The 25,638-nt window shown below is 38.5% G+C and overlaps 1 long non-coding RNA gene across 1 annotated transcript; it reads right to left on the bottom strand.

The window, feature by feature from the left end:
* Positions 1 to 921: 921 nt before the first annotated feature.
* LOC118162963 lies at positions 922 to 2,219 on the bottom strand. Its single transcript, XR_004748743.1, has 2 exons — positions 1,796 to 2,219; positions 922 to 1,649 (listed from the first exon to the last, which is right to left on the bottom strand). It is a non-coding gene; the product is annotated as an uncharacterized LOC118162963 (long non-coding RNA).
* Positions 2,220 to 25,638: the final 23,419 nt, after the last annotated feature.

The following is a 25,638-nucleotide window of genomic DNA, read 5'->3' as shown; positions in this document are numbered from 1 at the left end:
ACAAAACTCATGACATCAGCTTGGCTCTTACCCATGCATTATAGTATGTTGTTCTCCTCCTGCTTGCTCTCATTTCTGGTTATAGGTAGCAGCCTTCTCTTCTTTGTGGGTGCCTCTGTGCACGTGCTGAAAATCCACGTTCCCCATTCCTATATATCTCTAAGGATTTCAGTTTTTCCTTTGTTCTTGGGCTCTGCCTGGGCAAGGTAAATCTTACTTGCTGGATATCCGTCAGGCAGATGTGGTCCCCCGTTATTGGCTGCTCATGTTGTTGCCTCCAAAGTTTCCTTTATAACCTTATCTTTGCTATTGTCTCATTTCCTGCTTGTTTTCCACTAGGACTTGCCTTTGATTTAGCAGGTGAACTTAGGGGGAGATTGTATTAAAAAAACATATATGTGGGTGCCTTATCCCCCACTGAAGCCTTGGGAGGGAGGTACATGAGCCTTCCTGTACTGTTCATGGAAGGTTTTGAAACTAATTGCAGCTCCTTCTTGGCTAGCTTGGCTGCCCTCCTGCCTGCAGCTGTCTTCCAGCTCTGAAAGTCAAGGACAACCTGGAGAAAAACAAAGAAAACGAATGTTTTGTTGGCTTGTAGTTTAAAATAATTGCTTTGCTTAGACCTTGTAACGACCTCCATCATTAACTTTTGGGAGGGGGTTGTTTCCTTAAATCCAAACACGTGCTCATACACTCTCTGGGAAATTTGTGACTTTAACCCAGTGAGATGGCATGACCTTCTGCTAGGATGAATAATTTTTGAACAGAAATTCCAGTGGCACTTAGTGAGCTGTGCTGAGAAGGTCGCATAAATAGCATTACTCATGGTGATAACAGCATCTGAAGCTTTATCATTACATTTTTACATTCATAAATATTTCAGCAATAATTTGTGACATTTTGCACTTGATTTTTTTTTCTCATACACAGGACCAAAGATTGCTAGCAACAAACCATTGAAGCAAAGGGCAGTGAAGCTGTCGCTTTTCCATCGGGTATATATATTCCTTGATTTTGTATTCCCTGTGTATGCCAAGAAAAGGGCCTTTTTGGCTTGTATGCTAATGGCACTGTGAAGTGTGGCTGAACTGGGCTCTCCTGGACCCAAGGATCTACAAGACAACCATTAGGAAACATTTAAAAATACACTTCACAGCTGCTTCTTTTGTCTATTCAACAGTGGAATTATTACCTGCTTAGAGTGGGATTGATGAGATAGCAGCCAAAAGGAATTGCAGAAAGGAGCTTTTCACTTTTTTTACTTTTGAGAAGGAAAAAGCAGTACACTGAGAGCAAGATCATGTAAATATACAGGAACAGTAGGTGAGAAAATGAAATCCTGACTGAAGTTATCTAGTCACCTTTGTGTGCTAGCTTTACTTTTGATGTGTCAACCAAGAAGTTTAAGCTTTTCCACTTTCTCCACCCAAGAAAGTTTCTTGTTTAAAAAACAAATAAACAACAACAACAAAAAACAAGAAAGATTTCTTCCCAGCTGTAGTCACCCTCCTTTCTGTGTTCTTTGCAGCAAATACTCCTGAGTGTTAATGGGTTTTTACCTGATAGTAAATTTAACATTTGCATGGTCCCAAGTTGAGTTCTGTTCCATGAAGCAAGATATCAAACATAATGTAGTTCCAGAGATCTCACTGTTTAATAGATAAGGAAAAAACAAATAGAAAATATACAAAAGCGCCAGAATAAGTGTGCAGCGTGGAGCTACAATAGCATATGACCACTTTGTTGCTGTTCTTCTCATTACCTACTCACAACTAGGTTTTACTTTATTACTTACAGTATTGAAGTGATAACGTTTTGGAGCTCAGTTAAGAATGGTATCTTGGTTTCATGGTGTTTTTCTGAAAGCTCTCTTCATTTGTATCATGTGTCATGGGGCTGCTGGGTCGATCAAAAATAACTTTACTCTGTGTCCTAAGACTGACAGATGTGAATATCTATACCTGTAACTTAACTGCAGAAAAACAAACAAACAAGCAAACAAACAAACAAACCCAAGAATATAATGTGTCTGATGCACCCAATTAAAACAATAAAACAAGTAATCAGAGATCAACCTCAAGTTTGTTGACACATGCAGTGGATTGCTTTTGAACAATCTGTAGACTAGTTGCACGAGTTGCTTGGTGAACAGTTTTGAGCAATGATGACACCTAATAAGACTTCAGGGAAGAGTTGAAAAAACAAACAACCATTTCCTTCAGAAAACACAACCTAAGAACGCTGAATGCACAGCTTGTTAGGCAATATTTGCTTTTTTATTTTTATATTTTTCACTTTAAAAAAATACATAAAATTTGCTGTTTGGTAAATGTTGTGATAGTGCATGCTTCTTGTGTCACTGTTCAAGCACATATTTTGTTCTTTTAGGGGTTTTGATCTTGCTAGATTTCAGTGGAGAAGCCATTAAAGATCTTGTCTGCTTATTAGCAGTAAAGAAATGGATTAAGTAAATGTGTAATGCTGACAGTATTTCATTTTTATAACTGAAAAATGGAAGCCATTGAAACAAAGGAAAGAAGGGGTGCAGGGGCTACAACCATGATTCCAAGTCCTACAGACTCTACTGTGGGTCTCTGAATAGGTCTTGAATGATACTTTAAGACTCTGTAAGAGGCATAATATTTCTTAAAGTTTTCCATATCTACAACCATGATAGCTACTTTAATCTCTGATTAAGAAACAGGATCTACAGAGCATCCTACTCTGCCAATTGCAAAGTAGGCATATCATTCGATGACAGAAAAGCATCAGCAGCATTTGGGTCAACTTCACACTATGACTTATTAAGCCTTTTAGAAAATAAAGCTCAAAGACCTTATTAATATCAACAAGGTGTGTTATAGTCACTCTTAATGGCAGGGATTAACCTTGTCATGGTTTGCTGCTTTCGTTACAGTGCTAACAGCGAGCTAGGCTTATCATTCTGTTCACTGTACTGTATCTTTACTGAGTGCAACGAATAGCTGATTTGGACTTATTCACAGCAATGAAATGATATTTCAGGATTTCAACTTTCAGGATATTATGAATTTCTTCAGCAAAGCATGGATCTAAGCCTTGAGATACTGTGGCTAATCAATTCTATTAATTTCTTTTTGAAGCAGTGAAATAAATTTCCTGACCTCTTATGTATTTCTCTAGTTGTGAACCAGCCAGGAGAATTGTGGGGACACAGCAGAGCTTCTAGTTAAAAAAAAAAAGAAAACAAAACTGGAATATTGAGCTAACACTGTAAACTTATGGGTAAGTTCAAATCTCAGTGGAGGAAGGTATTAGAGATTTATTTCAGTATCCTTGAAATCCCTATTAGCAGTATTCGGTATCCCTGTTAGTGGTCTATGTTGTGTTAAAATCAGGAGGGCTTGAGCAAGATTGGAGCAGACAGTGTTTTGAAAAAGACTACTACTCCAGAGAAAAGAAAAAAACAAAACCCCAACACTTACCTACAGTTTACCTACAACCCCAACACTGATCAGTCTGCCAGTATGGAGTTCGTCACATAAAGCTCACCATAACATTTTAAAGCACAGACAGTAAACTTGAACTGTGACTTCCCCCCAGATTGGGCGTGTTTCCTTAAATCTAAGAGATTAAAACTTTTCTGTATACCTCATCATTTTAGGCTTTTTACCTGTGAATCTTTCTGCATGCCAGGGGAACATCTTAAGTCTTGATTCCTGCTTCCATTAAGCTAAATGGCAAATTTCCATAGCACTTGTGAACATACTCAAAACCTCAGAGACTCAAATAATACTTTTCTTTTTAAAGTAGACTGAATGACTGGAGAGGAAAACCTGCTAGAGTAGTGAGTCTTAATGATTCTAATGCACATTATGTTGGAAACTAGGACAATTAACAGTTTAACATAATGACAGAACACGTAGAATGATTTCAAGGATGGCTCAGTAGATTTACTTCAAAGTCAGGCAGAATCCACATCTGGGAAAAGGTAATGCCTTTGTCTGCAGCCTCCCTGAAGTTGGTATTTAAACATTATTTTTTTCCTTCATAACAGCTGGGGAAAAAAAACTAAAGAGATTTGCAATGTTTGAACCATCTCTCAAGGTGATCTATTTCAATGGAACTAGTAAAAGCTGCTGTAAATACAGAAATGAGATCAATGTGTCTTTCCATGAAGGAGGCAGGAGAGGTAAAAGGGTATTCCTACCAGAGGAGTACCTCACTGGTGTCTGCTGGCATGCCTTGAGGTGTGTGAGACCAAACATATAGACAGAGCTACCCTCCACACTGGGGGCTCACCCACTCACTCACTTGTCTACCAGACCAGGACAGCATTTCTGTATTTTGATTAACTTGGCATTATGGTTTATTTCACCCTTGTGTTTTGTATCAGTCTATTTATGTCAGTCATTCATGAATGATTGGGGAATGGTAGTTCAAAAAGGCAGGAACAGAGGCATCTCTATCAAAGGGAGAAAGTTATGACCCTATGTGGCACCTAAAATCCCATCACCATGGATGTTGATGAGGTGTTTGTAGGTACAAGTGAAGAGCTGGACATTCTTCTGGTTAATACTCTGAATAACACATGCGTCCACACAAATATTAGAATTTCACGCATGATTTAGGTGGTTGTGAAACTGTACCCTCACAAGAGCTCTATCTAGGTGTCTTCTGCTAGCTAAGCTACAAAAGTGCTCCTATGGCTGAATATATGAAAAGCTCCACTCCTGGAAGCAAAGGTGAAAGAACTGCAGTCCAGCCACTGGAGTCTGTAATGGTTATACTGGTTTTTCAGTAGCCTCACAGCCACCGGGTGCATGTTTCTGAGAACATCCTAAGAAACATTTAGAGCTTCCAGTGAATTGATTCAATCCACTACAATTCAGTCTCTTTCCCTTCCCTTCCCTTCCCTTCCCTTCCCTTCCCGTCCCTGCCCTTCCCGGCCCCTCCCTTCCCTCCCCCCCCCTTTTTTTTTTTTTCTGTCTGCTCCATTTCAATTTGAACCACTTCAGTGGAATAAAGGGGTGAGACCTGGGTCTGATTTCTCCAGCTGAGTTGGAAAAACAGCCAGGGAATATAGGATGTCTCTTGCAGTTCTTTTGCTTTCAGCTCCAGCCATACCTTGCTAATACTCAAACTGTTTTCATCTATGCTGGGACTACTGCCAGCAGTCAGAGTTGGCCCAAACACAAGAAAACTGCAAATGAACTGCCCCCTCAGCTCACTTGTGCACAAACTAAAGGGAACTGTGGATCTGGTCCTATTTTCTTATTTGTGGACATCCTTTTATGAGATTCATCTCATTTAGACACCAGAGACAGGAAAAAAGCCTAACTTGCCTTCAAAATATAACACACTGCACTTAAAAAGGGATCTGGAGGAATGACTTATATCCCTCACAGAAACAAAAATATGTTAAATCAGGTGAATATGGACACAGTGCAAACTGGGATGGTTGCCCTTGTGTTTATGTTTCAGCTCGGCTGTAGCTTTGGGGGCATGGTGTTGAGGCAGAGCTCATAGGGTGCCAGGCAGGTATCACATCATGGGTATGAGCAGCATGGCTGCTGCCAGACCTGGTATCAAGGGCTGGGTTGTCCTGGAGCTGCTGGAGCAGGAGGGCAGTTAACTGACCATAAGGCCACAACCTCACTGAGCTCCATTTTTCCTCCAGAGAAAGAGCTCATGTTGCTGGATTGTTTGCTTAAGAAGGCAATTAATGTCCCAGATCTGAATATTCCCCAAAGGTTTAGATTTTGAGCTTGAACCCCTTTCCTCACTGATGACAAATTAGGAACTAAACTAAAAGTGAGTAATCAGAGATGTCCCCAGTGGAACTGAGTTATTTTAATGCAGTCCAGGAGTCTGTGAAAAAAGATGAGAGTGTGTGAGTTGTGTGATGAGTGTGTCAAGAGAAATTTTAGGAGTGCTTTTCATTGTGTTTGGATGTAACTGACCCAAGTGAAAGAGACTGATGGAGCAGAGGTACCAAGAAACCTTGGTGGAAAATCCCTGCACTGGCTTTACCTTGGCTTTCCCAAGAGATTGTTCCTGTGGGCTACTTTACTGCAGAATTTCTCTTGAACAGATTTCTAAATATTTTCCTCTGAAGAATCCATGGGAAGATTTACTGGAAGCACCAGAAGAGCTGTAGCCCTTCTGGCATTATAGCATGTGATGAACTTTGTGTCATTAGTACGGAAAGCAGAGGCACCACTGCATGGCCTTCTCCTCAATCCTCCTACCAAGCCAACCTGAGAGCAGAGTGTGCGGTTTGCCAACCAGACCACCAAAATCAAACACCAAACTTCATAATCAGCTGGGACTAACAAGGGTAAAATGAAGGGTATTTGCTTTCCTTTATGAATAGCATAAAGTTTAGAAAGTATCCTTCCCTGCATGTCAACACCAGGTCTGGCCTCCTGTAGGGCTGGGGCAGAGAGAAAGAGAAGACTCAGTATCAATGAGTGGATGAGTTGGGTTAGATGTTTGCATGGTGAATGATGCTTCAATCTTGTGTACAGGGCCCAAAAGCTGTCTCCTCAGCATGTTCTCACTGGGAGACCCAGAATGCAACTGAGCTGAGTCATCCTCACATCCATCTGAAGCACCCACTATCAGGCAGATCTGCCTCTTTAAGTTTTTTGAAGCCAAAAGCTTGGTATCGCAGGAAAATTAAGAGACCTGAAGTCCCAGTTCCTATTTAGCTTAGTCTACAGATGAGTCTGTGTCTGGTTTCCATTTGTTGGCGTGGAGAGCTTGCTCAGAGCTGCTGATGGTGATACCACACAGCCAGGCGTTGTTTCTGTGACCAGTCTCACACTGTGGTAATAGGGTTTGACATCACGTATGTTCCTATTTTGTCTGTGTTCCTCGCCTCTTTTTAATGAGGCTAGATGTTACTTCATAGAGTGAAGCTATTTCAACATAATAATTGCTGAGTTTTTCCTGTTTAAAGGGAAACATCTGCTTTATTTAAAGTTCTGAGGAAATCTCTTCTAGGTCGTATTTTTTTTTTTTACCAGAGAAACAATAAGTTCTGCTTGATTTCTTTTTCTTCTGAGTAATTATTATTATTTCTCCTATGCGTTTATAGTAAGTCTAATGTCCAAACCCGCTTCCAGTTGTAGAAAATGACTCCAAATCATATAAGCATGTGTCCCCCCAGCATCACAATGACTACATTCTCAGAACTCCTCTGTGCAGCTGAGTAATGCCATTTCCCTCATTAGTGCTTCACAGAAGCAGAATTTAATGCACAGGGCAAGTAGCTTGCAAAGTCAGACAGAGCTATGTGTGAATCTCAGATCTACCAACTCCCAGTTAGGTGCCTTGGCTGCAAAATTGTCTTTCTTTTATGGACATTACAGCTGTGATTTGCAAAGAACCTTGCACAATCGACTTATTCCAATCCACAAGATTTGAGCACCTAACTCCTTTAGTACCTTTGCAAATCAATTTGAAAATATTTTCTCATCCTTTTTTTTGCAGAAAACACTGTCTTCTCTATTCCCCTTCTAGGATTATACCTGTTTGTAAAGGTGGATCAGTATAAAAAAATCTGTATTTTTTTTCTGACTTGGAGAAAGACCCAGCATCTCACTATTTAGTATACTGTGTTCGACTGCCTTTCACTGTCATCACACTGTGTAATTACATTTAAGTCCCATACCTTGTCTGAGAATTAATACATTCTTGCATAAACAGTGTCACCTCCCCAAATCCTGCATTAAAAAAAAAACTGTTGTGTGAATATTTTTTAAAAAAGGAGTTGGGATTGCTGATAAATATTTCTAATATTTACTCATCCAGTGTTCCAATGGAGAGATGTTGGAAATAACTGCTGTGCTACGTAGCTAAAGGAAAAGGAAGGAGCAAATCAAATGGCAAGCCTAGATTTTGCAAAAATCAAATGAGTATCAGCTATTTTGTATTTTAACTTTTTGATTGAGAGCTATAATAAAGTAAATTATTTTCTGATTCACAGTAGATGGAGGAGAATTTGATGGGGAACACAGAGGACAGACTGTAAAATGCATGCTTTTTAGGGCAAACAGCCAGCCCCCAGATTCTTCTGTCCCTGTATACACAACCTGAGCTAGTTTAGCAGAACTTCAGCAAATGTCACTGTTTGCTTTTGCACTGCTAATATATTTGTGCATTGCAAAACCTTGCATCTTCTTGAAAATATCCTTCAGTGAGGGGAGCGGGGAAATCCATATTCCTCTCTTTGGCAGAATCTCTTTGACATCTCTTCTCCTCTCCTGTCATGCTTCTGTCTGCATGAGGATAAATGCACTGCAACTGGAAAAGAGAGATAAATAGCGTAAGGAGAAATCATTATAAACCCCAGTGCTTGAGAGGTGCATTCTCGGAAACACACCAGTCATAAAACCTGACCAGGCCTGAAAAATAAAAATCCCTCAAATAATAATATAGGATCCCCATGGACCATTTTCTTATGCCTCTTCCACAAGCATGGTGCATTAAAAGATTGAAAACTCTTTTTCACTTCATTCCATGCAGCCTGAAAAACCATACAATATACTCCGCATGCATTTATAATAAAAAACTGCAGAATAAAAGAATTTTTCTTTTTTTTGGGACTGTGTGCAAAATGAACCCTGCAAAATGAAATACAAATAAAAGGAATAGAGAAGAACTGTGGTAGAAGCCTAAGTATCCTTCCCCTCCCTCTTCTGAATAACAGGCTGGAAGAGTGCTGAAAACTGATGCTTTCTCCTCTGTTCTGTGAGGTGGTGAAGCTATATATACATATATATTTATATATATGTATGTGTATATGTATATTGAAGTGCATGCCATTTAATTTATGCAGGCAGCAAGCCTCTTGCAGGCCCAAAGTCTTCCTTTCTTTTTTGAGAAAATTTCAAGTGCACAATGAATGTGGAACAATGTAAGAAACCTTTGACCACCCAAGATGTCACGGGTATTGTTCTGCTGCACTTGTGGCCTCTTTGGAGCTGACACTCAATGTAATGAGTAACAGCACTCCTCCCCGTGGTGCTCTTGTAGGCAAGTTACACGACTTGTTTGCGAATCATTATTCCTCCCTCTTTTTAGCAACTGGCATAATGATTTTGTGACTGCAGTTATCTCCTCAAGGAAGCCTTGCTGATGTGGTGTTATACTCATTACGTTTTGCAGGCTGATTTCATCAAACTTCACCATCTGCTTTGATGGGTGATTTTCATGCATGAGAGTGATGTGCTTTTTTTTTTTTTTTTTTTTTTTCTGTTTTTCTTTTTTTTCCCCAGAGATTATTCAATGAGTTATTAAGAAAACCACATCTTACAAAGAGGGATCACCCCAGTAGAAAAGCCAATTAGCACAAAGAGGATTCTGGAGCATTCTCTTGCTAGCTGTGGTTAAAACAATACCAAAATGATAAACTAGAAGGACCTATCATGAACAGCCTGCACTGGCACTCAGTTCCTGACTTGCAGTCTGAAAGTCCCATGTGCAGGACAGGAGGTATGCAGGGCAGAAAGCAAGGCCTACTCCTTGCACACTCCTGAGCAGCTTACATGAAGTTAATGTCTAGAGATCTTTCTCTGCACCGCCCCTGTCCCACCTCCCACCCCAATGTCCCCCAGAATGTGAGGAGCTCTCTGCCAACTCCCCAGTCCTTCATCTGATGGCAATTTTCACCTGTCTGCTTAAGCACTTTTTAACCACTGGTGAAAGAAAAGCACTAAAACTGATACAATATATTGACGTATGTCTTCTAAGAGAGGAAATGTAAGACAAGTGAGTTTTTGTATTATAACTGTTTATCTATCTTATAGGTAGGATTTAATTACTCCCTAATTATATTTTTGCAAGTTTGCCCAACATCTTTCTACAGATTAATGCTATTTAAATCACACATTCATTGATTTGCCACTCATGACATGAAAAGTCTATCTTCTTTATTATGCTTTAACTTTATCTTTCCTCCTGTATCAAGACTGCTGTTGTTAATAGTACTTTTACTGCCACAGTTAACTTCGGTTCAGGCTTAAAATTTTATTTTTCTCATCTTGGTATAAAAAAACTAAGAATATAAGGTCTCCATATTGGGTAGTTTATCTGGTAGAGTGACCTTTCAGGTTCTCATACATTCCTTTGGAACTGGTTTCTGTTTAGTATTAATTTATTATTTTCTGCCCACACTTGAATCACTGAAGCTGTATTATTTTTATGCCTTCATCCTCCTGCTTCACTGCTGACTGAATTTATTGATACAACACATCTTGTGCCACTGTCCTAATAAGTACCTAGCTATATTGTCACTAGCAATCAGTATTCAGCATTCAGATACCTGCACTCACAATGCTCCAACCCTGACCAATTTGATTTCATGTTTTAGGTAAGACTCTGCAAGATACACTACAGCACAGTATTCAGTATAAATATTATTCAATGTCTCTACTACTTTTTACCTATATTATTATTTTTTCCTTAAAACCACAAAACCATATTGCAGTGGACATCACTTTATATGTGCAAGCACAAAAGCGTCTCACTTCATCACATTTTTGATCTTCTCTCTTAGCTCTTGCCAGCTTCACAGATCACAGGAGGTAGCTAACAATTTACTTCCATTGTGCTGGAAGCTCCATTTTCTCTTCCCTCTCAGCTACCCACCTCTGCTGATCCTACACTATTGGACTTCCTCAGGTTTCCTTTGAGACACCCAGAGACTTATTCAAATCAATCATTCTCAAGTAAAGTAAGTTTGCTTTTTAACTACTTACCAGGTAGAGAGTACTGTTGTTTGTTTAAGGACTGCCAGAATTTCCTCTTAAACTGTTTGTGAAGATGGCTGTATATCGATTGGCTCATTGATTTCTGCTCTGTCATCAAATCTGTTTTGGAAAGAGCTCTGAAATTATTATTCTACCTCACTCAACAAAGAATATAAAATCGATTTTTGGCATAGATACAGTTAGTTGGCATATGATACTTTTCCCCTAGAATAATGTGACAATACCTCATGTTATTCCCTGATTATGAATAAAATCTGAACATGAAATACTCCAAGAAGTCACTCCAAGAGATTTTTTTCTCCTGCCCTGAAAAAAAATCTACCTACCCATGCAGCTGTGTTCATCCTGGCTATGAAAATACCGTAGACTGGAGTGAAAAGAATGCCTGTTTCTAAATTAACTATGAAAAACTTCACACAGCTCTGGGATAATGAAAATGCCACCAAACCTTTATTCTACCTTTGTCCCACGTAACTTTTGTGTCCAAGCTCAGTTTTTAAGATTTTTATTAATTTTTCTTACATGGAAAGATTTAACTAATTAAAATATATTCCCTTCATGAAACTCAATTTGAAATAATTATGGGCAATCACTGAGGTAAGAAATTGTGTCAAAGCAGTTTAAGTAAAAAAAAAAATCTGCCAAATTAGAGCTAGGAGTTGATGTTATAGATCTAAATCTAATAAGTATTTAATTAGATAATGCTATGCAGCACAATGTCCTGCAGTGTAGATATGGTCCTTTTGGAAGTTTGTGTGGCCTTTTTGGGAACCTCGGACATTAAAGTCCAATATAAAATTGTCAAGAAAACAGGGAAGAGATGCGTATAGTAGTAGAAGGATTGAGATACTAATGTGAAGACAACAGAAGAAAGCAGAGGAAGCTGTGTAGATAAAGATCAAGACGGGAAAAAATGGAAAACTTAGACTTTTTGCTTGAGCTAGGCAAGGAATTCTGATTTTGAAAGAACTTCTCAGGGCATATTGATTTGCATAATGACTAAGCGGTATGTCACTGCATAATGGCTAAGAGAGCTGACTCAGTGCAGGTAATAGCTGACCATGGTGGTACATGTGGGATCCTGCACATGAGACAGAAGAACTTACAGCATAGTCTTGGCCCTCATCCTCACTACGCCAGGGCACACTGGGCAGATACCACCCCTGTGAACTATTGTTTGTGGTAGTAGCAAAGCTTTGGTAGCACTCCTGAGATTGCAAATACAATTTTAAATGTGTCTTTGACTTCTCGTTACCTCTCCACTATATGGAGGAGGGTATGGACAGGGTAAAGAAAATGTGGTTGAAGAAAAACACCAGTAATGGTATAGCTTCTGTCCTTGATCTGGTTCTCACAAAGCCAAACTGGGGTTCAAGTGGCCTTCCTAACTTCAAAAATCCACATTTGGACTTGTAGTCTGTGACCTATTTGGAAACTATTAAGAGAAATGGGCACTTCAGAGACATGAGTCACTTGCTCTATTTTAGATATCTATGCTAGGATGAGATGCACCTGTTTCTCTACCAATAACTAGTAGCTTAAGTGAGACAAGAGCCACCTTTACTGTCTCTGAACCACGTTCTCTGTCATCTTTGGTTTTGTAGGAACTTTGTTTTCTTGGCTACAGCAGTGAAAAAACCTGCAGCTTAGGACCTAGAGATGTATAATCCCAACTCCTATGGGGCCAAAATCAAAGAATTAGACTGATGCACCACAACTTTCTCCAAATGGTGGCTGCTTTGACATACCTTCATCTGTAAAGCAACCTATTCACAAACCAGTCTGCTCATGGATAATGGAAAATTAAAAATATACAGTTATGGCATGCCTGCAGCATGAAATGCCACAGGGCAGGATTCAGCCTCCTATGACACATTTAATATTAGTAGATGGGATTTGGCATGTACACTGTGTGTCTAAACTCTCATTAGAACCGACAGCCTAAAGAATGACTCAATTCATCCTAAAAGATGCAGAACCTGAAGTATGAGGAACTGTCTTAAAGGCATTTAGAACCGTAAAAGGTGTCCCAAAATAGACGGCAGGGTCGCAGCTCTGTGGCAGCATCATGCTGTGGCGTGAAATAGATGCAACCCCTCACACAGGCATCCTGGCCATCCCAGCTGGCACCAAGTACCCCTGCTTTGGTTCTGATTCCTGCTGCAGCGACTTGTCAGCTGAGCCAGCCTTGAGATGCTGATGATTGTCCTGACGTGTCTACATTGAGTGCAGTGAGAGCTCAGACTCTAGCTGACATGTAGACAGCTACCTGCAGACATCTGAACTGATTTGTCTTACTCTCTGAGCTGCGTCCCAGTGTGCATGGCACTCTGTAAAGCATAGCAATGTTCTCTTCTTCGGCATCCATCTCATCTAACTCTGGGTAAGGGAGAACAGTGGGCATGGTGAGCAGCCCCACAGCAGTGAACCTGACTTTTCCTGATTTGTATTTTTGTTTTAGGAAACACAGCTTTTGAACTTTCTGGAGCTAACTTTGTCTCTTTCATGCAAGCAAAGTCCATGTTTTAATTCCACACATCTGTGAGTAACCCTGTAAACCGATTTCTTTTGTCACTGAAAGTGGCGCTTATTTTTACCATGGGGATGCAAGGTACCATCAATGAGTCATTAACTGTAGGTCTTGTAATACAAATCTCAATGACTTTTTACTCATAATTAGATACATTCTGTGACTTGAAGATAAACACTCAGATCTGATAGTGTGCCACGGTGATTTATCAGCATTCATGCACCTGTAGGGTTGCGCCAAGAACATAACTTTACTAAAACTACCCTCCCTTATGGGAACAATGTGAAACAGTGGTTGGTGTAAATGGAAAAGACACTAGCAGGCTGTGGATTTAAGCTCATCTTAAAAAGGATGAACTTATTCTATCTGACACATCCAGCTGTGCAAACAGCAGTACAGAGTGAGCTGTAGTTAACTTCACTAATACATGGGGATTAGAAAAGATCCTGTGCTACATATAAATAATACCTCTGCTTATAATGTACTTGAGTACCACAGAGGAAAGGAAGGAAATACAGGGGGAACACAAGTTATTTCTCCAGCTGTCATGAAATAGGATTGAAAACATTGTACATTTCAGAGCTTAATTCTTCTGCTTGCCAATGTCTTTTATATTTCTGAGGCAGAATTTACACAACATGAAAATTGCCATGATACATCAGCTGCTAGGAAAGACAATGAGGACCATGCCAGCACTATTTCTTCACTTCTCTAACACTGAGCTTCTAATAGTCTGGTGTTGCTGTATGCCTTGAGTGACAGATTATTCTGGCTGGATTCTCAGTAAAAGCAAAGGGAACCAAATCTGTTATCCCTTCTTTTGAATTTGAGAGTATGCCACAAATTGCCGTCAGACTTTGGAGATTAGGATGTCCAATGCTCACCAGTGCTTTAGAGACCACTGGAATCCTATTTTCCTGCAAAGCAGTTGTTGGAACCAGTTACATTTTAAGTCCACCCAATGACTGTAGTTCAGGCCTGTAAATTTGTTTGTGCATGCCAGCTGCTTTAATGAGTTTCCTATGTTACAGAGGACTCCAAAAAAAAAAAAAAAAAAAAAAAAAAAGAGTAAAATCTATCAATTCCAGTTGCCATATGCAATGTCAGATGTTATCAATATTACTAAGGTTTCACATGATAGACATGGAGCATGCTGCTTCCACTAGAATTTCCCTTTTTCTACAAAGCCAAACCACCACCGACATCTTGTTAATTCACCCAACTGTGACTACTCTGTGTCAACATGTGTAGCTAACCTTTGTGTTCAGAAAGTTCACTTTGTGAAAATATTTTCTTGCTCTCAGTGTCAGACTCTCTCTTGCTGCTTTTTTCCATTACCTCACTTCTCCCTGTCAGCCAGAGATGTGGGACACCATTTCCCTTCGGAATTTATCTCAGTGTTGAGCTGTTGAAACAGCAGGGGATGCTATAAATCTGGACAGGGAGCTGCTCTTCATATTTAGTAACTTAATGTTTTGTGGACATGTCAGACAACCTCTAACCTCTGTAATCTTGCATAGTTTCAGACCCAAACTTTCAGTTCGGGGTGGAAACCAGCATCATGCTAGCACACCTCAAAATCAGCTGTTACCGAGTCACCTTTTCAAACAAATATCAGATAGTAATATTCATTCAGGGCTTTTCAAGTGTCTCCTCATTACCTATTTGTACTTTACCTACAAAGATAGAAATAAAAGAAGAGCAAAACCCAAAGTGTATCTGAACGCAATATCTAAGTTGCAAGGATTTATTCCAAAACTTACAACATTAGAGCATTTTGAACCCTAATTAAAAAATACGCTGTTGAAATCCTTTTCCCTGCCAAATATGTGACTCCATTGGCTCCTCATGCATGGCTACTGAAAGCAAAACAAAGGAAAGATCAACTGCTGGGAGCTTTTCTATACCTAGAAATGATGTTGATGTAACTTATGCTTTTTCACACCAGAGGTGAGCTAGAAATGGATAATTTATATTCTAGAAATGGTTAATTTATATTTGTAGAATGGGATGCAACTTGCAGTTAATGATGGAAGAACTGAAGTTACTGTTCCCCAAAGTTCTGACAGTTCTAAAGTTTGATAGTTCCTTCTGTATAGTAAATGTTTAATAATGAACAACAGTTCTGATTAAATTGTTCAGATTTCCTTATAATAGGTGAAAGTTAAGCAATTTTCTTAACTTCTCTTGCTCTTATAACAGATACAGAGATATCTGAAAAGGGAAAAATATGTTGTCAAAATTATTTTTCAATGTATTTTTCCCTTTTGAAAAAAAAAGATTTTTTTTTTTAAAAAAGTTCTTTCTTAGTCATGTTTTCATTTTTTATCAAAACAAAAAAAAAAAAAGTGACTGACTTTAATATCCTATTTGCAACTCCCTTGAATCTTGGTTCAAAGATTTAATAACCCCAAAGCAGCTGCCTCATGCTTAAATCTTCACAATGCCCTATTTGAGATTTTTTTTTTTTTTTTTGCATTTGATAAGAACCACCATCCACTGTGACAAGGTCAGAATGATCCTTGTGGGGAGAGTTTCAAAGCTGCATTCCTGGACTTTCCAGGGAAGAGCAGAGAATTGATTGACTGGGGTTTTCTGCTGTAGTGTGGAATGTGAGACAATTTCTATTCTCCATATAGCGTATATAGAGATACTGCATATAGAGTATTTCTATTCTATGTGTTGTAGTAGTTTTTGATTACAAAATAAGTTGTTCCATGAAGAGGGACTAGCCTGTTCTCCATGCTGAAGTCCCAGTAAAATCAGTCTTGAATTATTGCAATCCCATCTGCCAGTTTTAGGAGGAGGTATGGAGAGTCCAAGTTGCCAGCTCATGGCCTAGGAACTAGAGAAATCTCTTGGGACTAAGAAATGAAGACTCAGCAATGCTGAGAACAGTTTAGTTGGCACTCACTGTGTCAGAGCTCTCACCATCCTGTGGGTAGGTGAAAGGCAGACCCTAATGAAGCAGAAATTTTTCCTCTTCAGGCCTAATGAAGAGGCCTCTTGGAACTCTGTTTCATTAGGTGTGAACGGAGTGGTCAGAGGCATTAAAACTGTTGTTATTTCCTATATGAAATATAATTCTAAATTAACTGGACTGTTTGGAGGCTTCTTTATTCTCACAAAGTCAAAGGAAAGAGGGAAGAGCCTAACCTAATCAAACAGGGTCTTAATCTGCACTCCTCTGGGAAATTTATCATTCCTGTCACCTCTATGGGGAGTGAAAGTAATTAATTATACTATGTAGAATGACTCACCAGACACCAAAATTTCATTAAGTTAGAGATCTGAATGAGTAAACTGGATTCCACCCAAGAGTAGTGGATCTATAACTCTTAATGTACATTTCCCTTCTCTGCAGGCCACTAGCACTTAACCAATAGATCAAATCCAGACTGAATCAGTAGTGTTACACATTTAGACATGATGAAGATGAGAAGCTTGGGAATTATGTTTCATGCTTGATTTTTGGTTCAACAAATATCTTCTAGTTTATATACATACCCTGTTCCATAGGACTGGCCTTTGCTGATACTGTTAACAAATCTAGCCCTGGGAATAGTTTTGTTTGAAGGGAGGGGAAAGTTTTCTTGTTTTCTATCTTCTTTTCATCTTCTCATAATTACTTTTTGAGCTGATATTATGTTTTTACCATCAATCTTTCTACAGAGATTTTCATGTTTTGTTATAATTCTTAGAAAACATTGTCTGCAAATAAATTATTATTTTTTCTTCTGCTTTGTGTTTTTTTTTTTTGTTGTTGTTTGTTTGTTTTTTCCCAAAAAATACTTTTTTGGAGGTTTGAAGTAAGTATCGCTCTGGGGTTGCTTGTATTGTAGGATTTGTTGTGTCTCATCACATGGCTAGGGAAGTCAGTTGTAATATTTTGGTACCAAGATGATCCCTGTGGTGTCTCAAAAATTGTACTGATGATAGTCTCAGTTGATTGATAATGTCCAACCTAATGTCAAGTACAGACTTGTTTAATATCATGACAAGATTATTTCCTAAAACATACCGAATCCTCATGGACAAATGTCACACCAAACATATCTCTGTTTGGAAAGAAGGATAATTGCTGTTTTTGCAAGAAAATGGTAAAGGTCAGCACAAATGAGCATCAGATTTTACTATATAATAACTTCTAATCAGCATATGGCCTGCATCTTTCCATTTATGTATGGCATTGGATATGCAGTTATCTAATAGATATATTGGTGTTTGAGCTAAACGAGAATGATGCTACAAAGGATAGAAATAATGTAATTTTTTTGTTTGTTGTTCTTGGATGAAAAAATTCCATCAAAAGCTTTTATGAGGTGGTGTTGTATGGTGTTCATTTCCCTCAGCATGATGAGCTCATCATGCCATGGGTTAGACTATACCCTTGCTTCTAGTTGCAGATTGAAATAATCTATTGGCATTTGTTGCTTCTTCAGTAGCAAGCTGTATGTCTGTGCAGAAAACTGAATCTGCTTGCATATAAAATATTACCAGATACAGAATGTCACATTAAAAATGGTTTCACATGAAGCATGGTTAAAGAATAAGTATTCCATTTATTTCACAGGATTGCAACAATCCTGTGTCTTCCATGCAATACTGAGAATTATTAATGAATTTAGTTCTGATAGTTCTGACAGCTGTAATGCTCTTTCTTTTCAGTTGTCTGTCTAAAAACTCTAGATAACAAATCTTTTTATGTGGCAGATTGTTTAGATTTCACAGCAATTCTCATATCTGCTAGTATTATAGATCCCAGACTTCTCAATGATTTCTATTTACAGCCTCTCTATGTTTATCAACAGTGGAAGCTTTTTTTTCTTTCTTCACTTGATCTGTGCCTATACTCTGGGTTGCAGCTTTTAGTAGGTGTTAACAACTGGAACTAGTTCAACTGATGCTCAGGTTGAGCTCAAAGTGGTGTAACACATGCTGCCTTATATTTTAAATTCTCTTTGTTTCAAAATAAGTAATATTATCTTTGTTTTCTGTTAAGTTCTGAAGAAAGACCCTTACTGATTGACTCCTGACTTTTGTCTCAGATGAGAAATGCTAGTAATCAATCAGGTGATTGACATGTGAATCTCAGCACAAGAGAAACAGAGACAGAATGTGTCCCACTCACACAGAGAACAGATCATGTTAGAAGAAAGTTTTATTTGAAACACAGCCATTGCAGGAGAACAGAACTAAGACAAAAGTAAGTAAAAAACTTCATTACAGAGGTGACATTTTGCTTTTTCTCCTTTATTGAAGGGGGAACAGATTCATTGTCAAAAAATGAACAAACATTTATTTCAGGACAGATATATTTATGAGCACATATGAAAACAAATGTTTTCATGTAGGTGCCTGTCTCCCACTAAAATAGATAGGCAGATTTCTATTAAGATCCATATAGGATCTTATTCAACACAAGTAGGGGGAAGGTTTGGTTCTTATAAATCCCTTTGCTTTATAGCGGAATAGAACTAAAATTACTGCCTTTTGATGTTTTGGGACTCAGTGGTCTTCTCTGATCAGTGCAACACTCTGCTGTTGTCTTATAGACTCCAAGGTTTTTAAAGTTGCCAAATTTATAGAGTCGGGAGTCCAAGTTCAGCTGTTTTTAGTTTAGCTTCCAAAATCATGTGCACTTAAACTTTTGGAGTATTCCTGTACAGCGCATGTGGCTATACTTCCACCCAATGACAAGTGTATGGAAGTCTCCTTGGCAGGGAAAAAGAGAACTAGATATTTAAATGTTTTTTCAAATGCAGGTGTTCAGAAGAAAAGCATCTGTTAAACATTCCCCACAAATGATACTACCTTCCACAGAACAGGAAGTGACGGCTCCTTTGCCTGCATGACTCTCTAGAATGATAATTTAGCTCTGGATGTGTTCCGTCTGAAAGAAGCTAATGTGCAAATAGAATACTTGTATGACATTCAAAATCTGCTGGAAACCTTGTTAGAAATAAAAAATTAGAGCCCCCTTCTAAGCACAGTAGGGCTGTAAGATTCCTGGCTGCTAAATCATGGAAAAGAAGAAGAAATGAGAAACTCTTTGGAGGATAAACCTGTTTAAGAAGGATTAAAATATATAAACTGATTCATTCAATTGGGCATATCTACCAGCTCTGCATGTGCTCATTCTATGCCGGTTAACTATTTCTGGCTTCAAGAGATACATGTGCTGTACATAGGCAGCGATAATGGTAGTTCTACATTTTGTATGCGGTATTCTCTGCTCCCAGGGAAAAAGCCTATAGTGAACCTGTGACTCTGCAGGTGGTACCTGGGTTGTACATGCCTGGTCCTGTAAATAATCTGAGATTCAAGACAATCCCAAGAACTTTACTCCAGTCTGCTCTTTTTTTTTTAGCTTACATGTTGATGTCCATAGTTGCTGTTTGGTGAGTGATAGGTGATGCCAGATTCTGGGGGCGGGGGGGGGGAGGGGGGAGTCTGCTGATGGATGCTCTAGGTCAAAGTGCACAAACCCATTAGTTAACTCATTAAACTTCATTTTGAAAATTAACATTTGAGACAGCTTGTGAATTTTCCCTTAACACTAAGGATCTACCCTTTAAATATATGTAATGTACTTGAAATCCTATTCACATCATACGCAGAAATCAAACATGAAGTTTCAAAATAGAAGGGCAATGGAAGCTCTGGGGTACATATCCAAAATCTTGGACAAAGCAAACATTACTGTGAACAGGTATATGATTTTGGTCTGGGGCACTGGATCTTGTCTAGCAAGGTCAGGTTCTGCTTCATGGATGCAGGCAAGATTGAGAGCAACAGATGAATCGCAGTTGGCTGTAGATTTAGATGTAGATAGAATATCTGTTACTGGAATTGCAGTTTTAATTTGTTGTTTGTTTAGAGGAACACTGGTGACAAAAAAGCTGCCAACTCACTGTCTCACAGTGTCATGGAGATCAGTCTGACATCACAATTGCATTTGCTTAAAGCAAGGCACCTGAACTTTTTTATAAACTGGGGAAATCCAAACAAGTTCTGATGTCCAGGGAGCTTTTTCATCCTTCATGAAAACAGATTTAAGAAACTATTAGGAAGAGTTCTGCCTGGCATTTATATTGCACATAGTTGGGGAAGAGAAAAGGACTTAGGCAGCATTTTAGATATTGTGCCCTTGGATCATAAAGGCTGTTCCTATTCTTGAGGGAGAGGATCACAGTAACCAGAGGAAGAAATAGAAGGCAAGTAGGTCTTCACATGCCTTCTTTCACTCGCATGCTGGCTAAAAGGGAGGGCTGGCTATCAAGATATGGATGAAGGACATGTTACATCCACATTCTGCATTTGGTACTCATCACTGCCTACACATCTTGTTGCCCCCTTCTACCCATCCCTTTACAATTGGCTAGAGGCAATTAATGCAGTCACACTGAGTAGAATCACTTCAGTCTAATCCTGCTGTCTTGGGATGCAAGGCAACATCCTCAAATTGAATGAGGGGAGTTTAGACTGGATGTTAGGAAGAATTTATTCATGGAAAGGGTGGTTAGATATTGGAACAGGCTGCCGGAGAGGTGGTGGGGTCACCATCCCTGGACATATTTAAGAGACATGTAGATGTGGCAATAAGGGACATGATTTAGCAGTGGACTTGTAGTGTTAGGTGGTGGTTGGATTTGATGATCTTGAAGGTCTTTTCAAACTTAAATGATTCTATGATTCTAATTTTTTGCTAGTGCTCCACCAATGGCTCGGGATTGCAGAAAATACCTTGTATCTTCTTTGACTGTGACAAAAGTGAATGCCATCTATATTTAAATTGCTATTCTGCACTGGTAATGTTTGGCATCCAATTTTCTGGATGGCTCTATAATATACTAGGCAAAGATGAACAAAGCTCTTTAATCTAAATGGAGTCCTTCTGATTTGTATCAAGGAAGTTGAGAGAAGAATCAAATCCCAGATCATTATTTTCTGAACCAGTACAGAGACAGAAACACTAGACTGTAAGGCCCTGATTCAGGGAAGCATTAAGCACCTGCTTAACTTTGAGCAGTGACTTCAATGTATTTAAAGTTAATCAAGTGCTTAAGCTTTTTCCTCTATAGGGATTCTTCTCTGCATAAGGGCCTAAGAGAAAATAGATAACTATAAAGAGCAACTGTAATGAGCCTGCATATGGGCCAAAGAGAAGGGGATTATTAATGCTTTCAGGTTCAGTGAGGACTAGGGTTTAAATATCAGCCTCCTACAGCGAGACATGAAAGACTCTCATAAATGTGTTAAATCGCATCAGGTCCATTTAATATCATTATGTTTAATAAAAGTATCTTTGCACTATAATAATCACTGAGGACAGTAGGTGGACCAGTCAGGCTATTCTGGAAACAGAATATATTCCTTTTGCTGGGGTTATGCTCCTTTCTGCTGCACTCTGTAGTGTAGGTCTCCAATAAACAATAAGCTTCTAAGTGCTTTAATCTCTGGGAAAATCTTGAAATTGCCTTGAGGGTGGTAAAAACATAGCTCCATGACACAACTGAGCTAGGCAATGAAGAATGAGGTTCTCTGAACCAGAATAGTAGAAATGAGTGTGGGAAAAGTTCTTGTGCAACCTCTGTTTTGTTGGTAATGCTTCCAATAATTGGTAAGAAAGACCACAAAGCTGCAAATCAGAATGTAACAGTGCAAAACTACAGCTAGGGCTTTTATCAGAAAGGCCTTTCAACAGTCTTTATTGTTGCTCCCTCTCTCCTTCTAAGCCTCTTACTGTGGACAGGGGAAAAACACATCACATTTTGGTTGTTTATGACCCCAGAGGGCAAACTGAAGTCGTTGATTTAATTGGAGCATTTAATTTTAAACATAGTTTATGATATGTAAGTGCTGCAAAGATAATTTGTCAAAACAAGAACTCTGGGGAACCTTGACACCAAACCTCAACAGCTTTTATTATAATCACTTTATGATGACTAAACATCTTAGCAGTGTCTTTAATAGAGTGCTCCTAGATTTTGTATGAAATTTGGAGATAGTCAATGGCATTTTTTAAGTTTTAAACCTTATATGGGAAATTTTTATTTTAAATAGGTCAAAGATAAAACATTCTATGCAGGATATATAATGGCAGAATTTGAAATTCCCAATTTGCAAGTTAAAAATTCAAAATCTAATTGGTGAATACTTGCAAAAGACATTTTTTTCTTGTCTTGCAGAATCTTTAGCATAAACAGAACCTGTCTGTTCAGTACTTAAGACCTCCTGAACTTTCATGTGTTTAATGAAATTGTGTTTTTTAGAAAAAAGAAAATGAACTTTATGTAATATTCCTAAACAAAGTGAGAAGGTTTGAGCCTTTTTAATATATTTGCAGTTTGTATCATCTTTACAACAGTATATTTTTATTATCTTTTATGTTAGGCAATAAAGACCCATGTGAACAAAATTTAAACAACTACATTAATATATAATGTGACATATTGTCGAGCACAAATACATTTCTTTCTTTATCTCCTTTGTAGCCATGACCTTTGATTTCAGAAATTTTAATGCACTGATCATTGTTCCCAATCTATAATTAACTCATGAAACCCATTACTATAGGGTACTAGGGTATTGATTTGTTCAGAAAAACAGAGACAAATTAATGGAAGGAAGAAATCCATATCCATGAACATGCAAATATAAGTGCTGGCTGAGAACTGCTCAGAGCCAGAAGCTGAAAAGATATACTGAGAGAAGGATCCCTATATGTTTTGTCTCGTTTTTGCCTGTCTCTTTCCATAACATCTGCAACTCTGACTACAGTCAAAGACAGTCTGTAGGCCATGGATCTGCCAGTATGTCACAGAAAATATTCAGAGTCATAAAAACATTAAGGTTGGAAAAGATCTCTAAGGCCACCTAGTCCAGCCATCCACCTACCACCAATATTGCCCACTAAACCATGTCCCTAAGTACCACACCTACCTTTTCCTCAAACAACTCCAGGGACAGTGACTCCACCACTTCCCTGGGCAACCAGTTCCAATGAATGAGTTGTTCGTCACTGCATTCATGTTTCTTCAGATATAACCTACAAGCGCTGTAATTTAAATATTTCTCATTTAATTGACAGGCATCATAGAGCTTGTTGCAGAAAAAAAGATGTGTGGAATATCCTTCCATCTGATCAATACTCCTCTAGGATTTAGGTGGTATATAGCTGAGCACCTTGAAACCTCTGTTTTTCAATCCCCAAAAGATGCAGAAATGAACTCTGGCCTGGAGTAAAAGACAACCCTATTAATCTTCAAGATGAAAGTTGCTTCTTCTTCAGGCAGGGTTCCCAGAACTGTGTCATCATTTCTGGCCACAGAAATGAGAAGGAGTAAACCCTTGGGCCAGCCCTATCTGCCAGAGCACCAAGCTTTGGAGGTAATGTTATAACCTGATATATATATATGTATATATCAGTGAATATAACAGTGATCACATCTTACCAGGCAAGAGATGGGATCAAATTCACAGTCAAAGAGTTTTCCTGACCATCCCTGGGTTTGTGCTGACTTGAATAGTTAATAATGCATAATTTCCAAGGAGTAGTAGGGAGCAATAAACAAGTCCAGTGAGAACAGGGAAGGCAATCTGTAAGGCAGGTGACAGAAGAGGTGATTACATTTCATAGGATTTCCATTAAAGTTTTATCAAAGACTAAAAAAAGGTATGAAGTAGTCGTCTAATGTTGCCACATTGTTCATTTAACCGATGGCTTGTAACAAAGGTAGAAGAGCATAATTCCTTTAGGTAAATAGAAAATTAGACTTAGTAGTAATGTCCTTAAATTGGATGCTGCTGAACACTCAAATCCCCCATGTATGTCTGAGAGCACAGAGTTATCACTGAATGATACTTAAATACAACTGCAACACAGACTACTTTTTCATGCACAGCACAATCTGTTTATGTTTCTTATGCTCACCCCTTTAAAGACCCAATGGAACCCAGTCCAACACAAATGTAATGAGCACATCGATTAAGTAGGGAGATGATACCTTGTGACAACTGTGCTGAGGAGGGGCTTCAAGATTCTGTGAAAGGGAAATGAACAAAGGGAGTAGGAGAAGGACTAAGTTCAGATAGGAATGACACCTTTGCAGCAGAAGGATTGTCCAGGTCAAGAATTACATTTCTGTCATTTATTTCATTTATTTTATTATCCTTTTATTGAGTTTTTTTTTTTTTTTTTTTTTTTTTTTTTTGGCTAGCAAAGTATCTTTCTTATACTGCATTGACTGCATTATGAACACAGTGTTAAGCATGGTAGGGTGCCAATCTACAGTCAGGGTCAAGAGCCCTTACTGAAAACTAGGTCAGCCTCAGAGGTTATATCAAGTAACCCCTTGGGTAAATTGCCTTGCAAGATTTCAAGATTTTACAGTAAAATATTTTCTTTTTTTCCCCATTTTTATATTTTTTGAATATGACAGAAGTTGGGAGCAGAGATCCCTCGACTGTACCAGCACCACTCTCCAAGTCTGTACTGCAGGTGTTCTTGGGAGAGTGGCTTCAGAAAGAGAGGAAAGAGGGGACAATAGCAGTCTAGGAAACAATGAAATGTTTCTTATTTTCTTTTTTGATTTTTTCAGAATCTGTGCTCCAAATATTCTACCTTCCTTGCAGAGTGAAAAAGCATACAAACTAAACAGCATTGGCTGAAAGTGATTTTTTGGTAATATTTTTTAAAAACAAAACCAACCCCATTCATATTTAATGCCTTTTTTTTTTTTCTTTTTTTTTTTTTTTTTCCCTCACCAGTTAGCCAATGGAAAGTAAATTGAGGAGTTGCTCATCCTAAGGGAATCCAAATCGTTTAAAATGTAATAAATTAGGCATATTCCCCCAGGATCAGGGCATATTATCAGTCAATAAGCAGGATTAATTTAGATTTCGATATGTTATGCTCTCCATAATCTTTGCTTCTGGTGCACATTAGAGAGTATTTTGCCCCACAAGATTAGTCCAGAATAAGTAGGCTTTATCAACGTTCATCTAGCCTCTGAGAACAATTTAATTTTCTCTGTACTTTAATAATGAAATGATTTTTTTATCTGTTTATGTATCTAAAAAGTGATCCTCCCATTTTGAGTAGATTATTATGTTCCTAGTTTTAAGAAAAATTGAACATATAAATAGGATGCATCACTTAAGATATTCCACTATGCTGGTGTTTCTCAGCACACATACCTGAGTGACAACAAATATTTCTTTCACTTGATTGTCAACAGAAATTCAGATCAGATTGTCCTAAGTCTCCTAAAATCTTTCCAAGACCAGTTTAATTCCTTAGATTTGACTTTCATTTTACCAAACCAGACATTCTCATTTGAACAAATG

The sequence above is a fragment of the Oxyura jamaicensis genome, chromosome 2 (genome assembly GCF_011077185.1).
Source record: "Oxyura jamaicensis isolate SHBP4307 breed ruddy duck chromosome 2, BPBGC_Ojam_1.0, whole genome shotgun sequence".
In the NCBI taxonomy this organism is placed as follows: Eukaryota; Metazoa; Chordata; class Aves; order Anseriformes; family Anatidae; genus Oxyura; species Oxyura jamaicensis.
The sequence above is the reverse complement of the archived record's forward strand: the minus strand, read 5'-3'. Positions and strand labels throughout refer to the sequence as shown.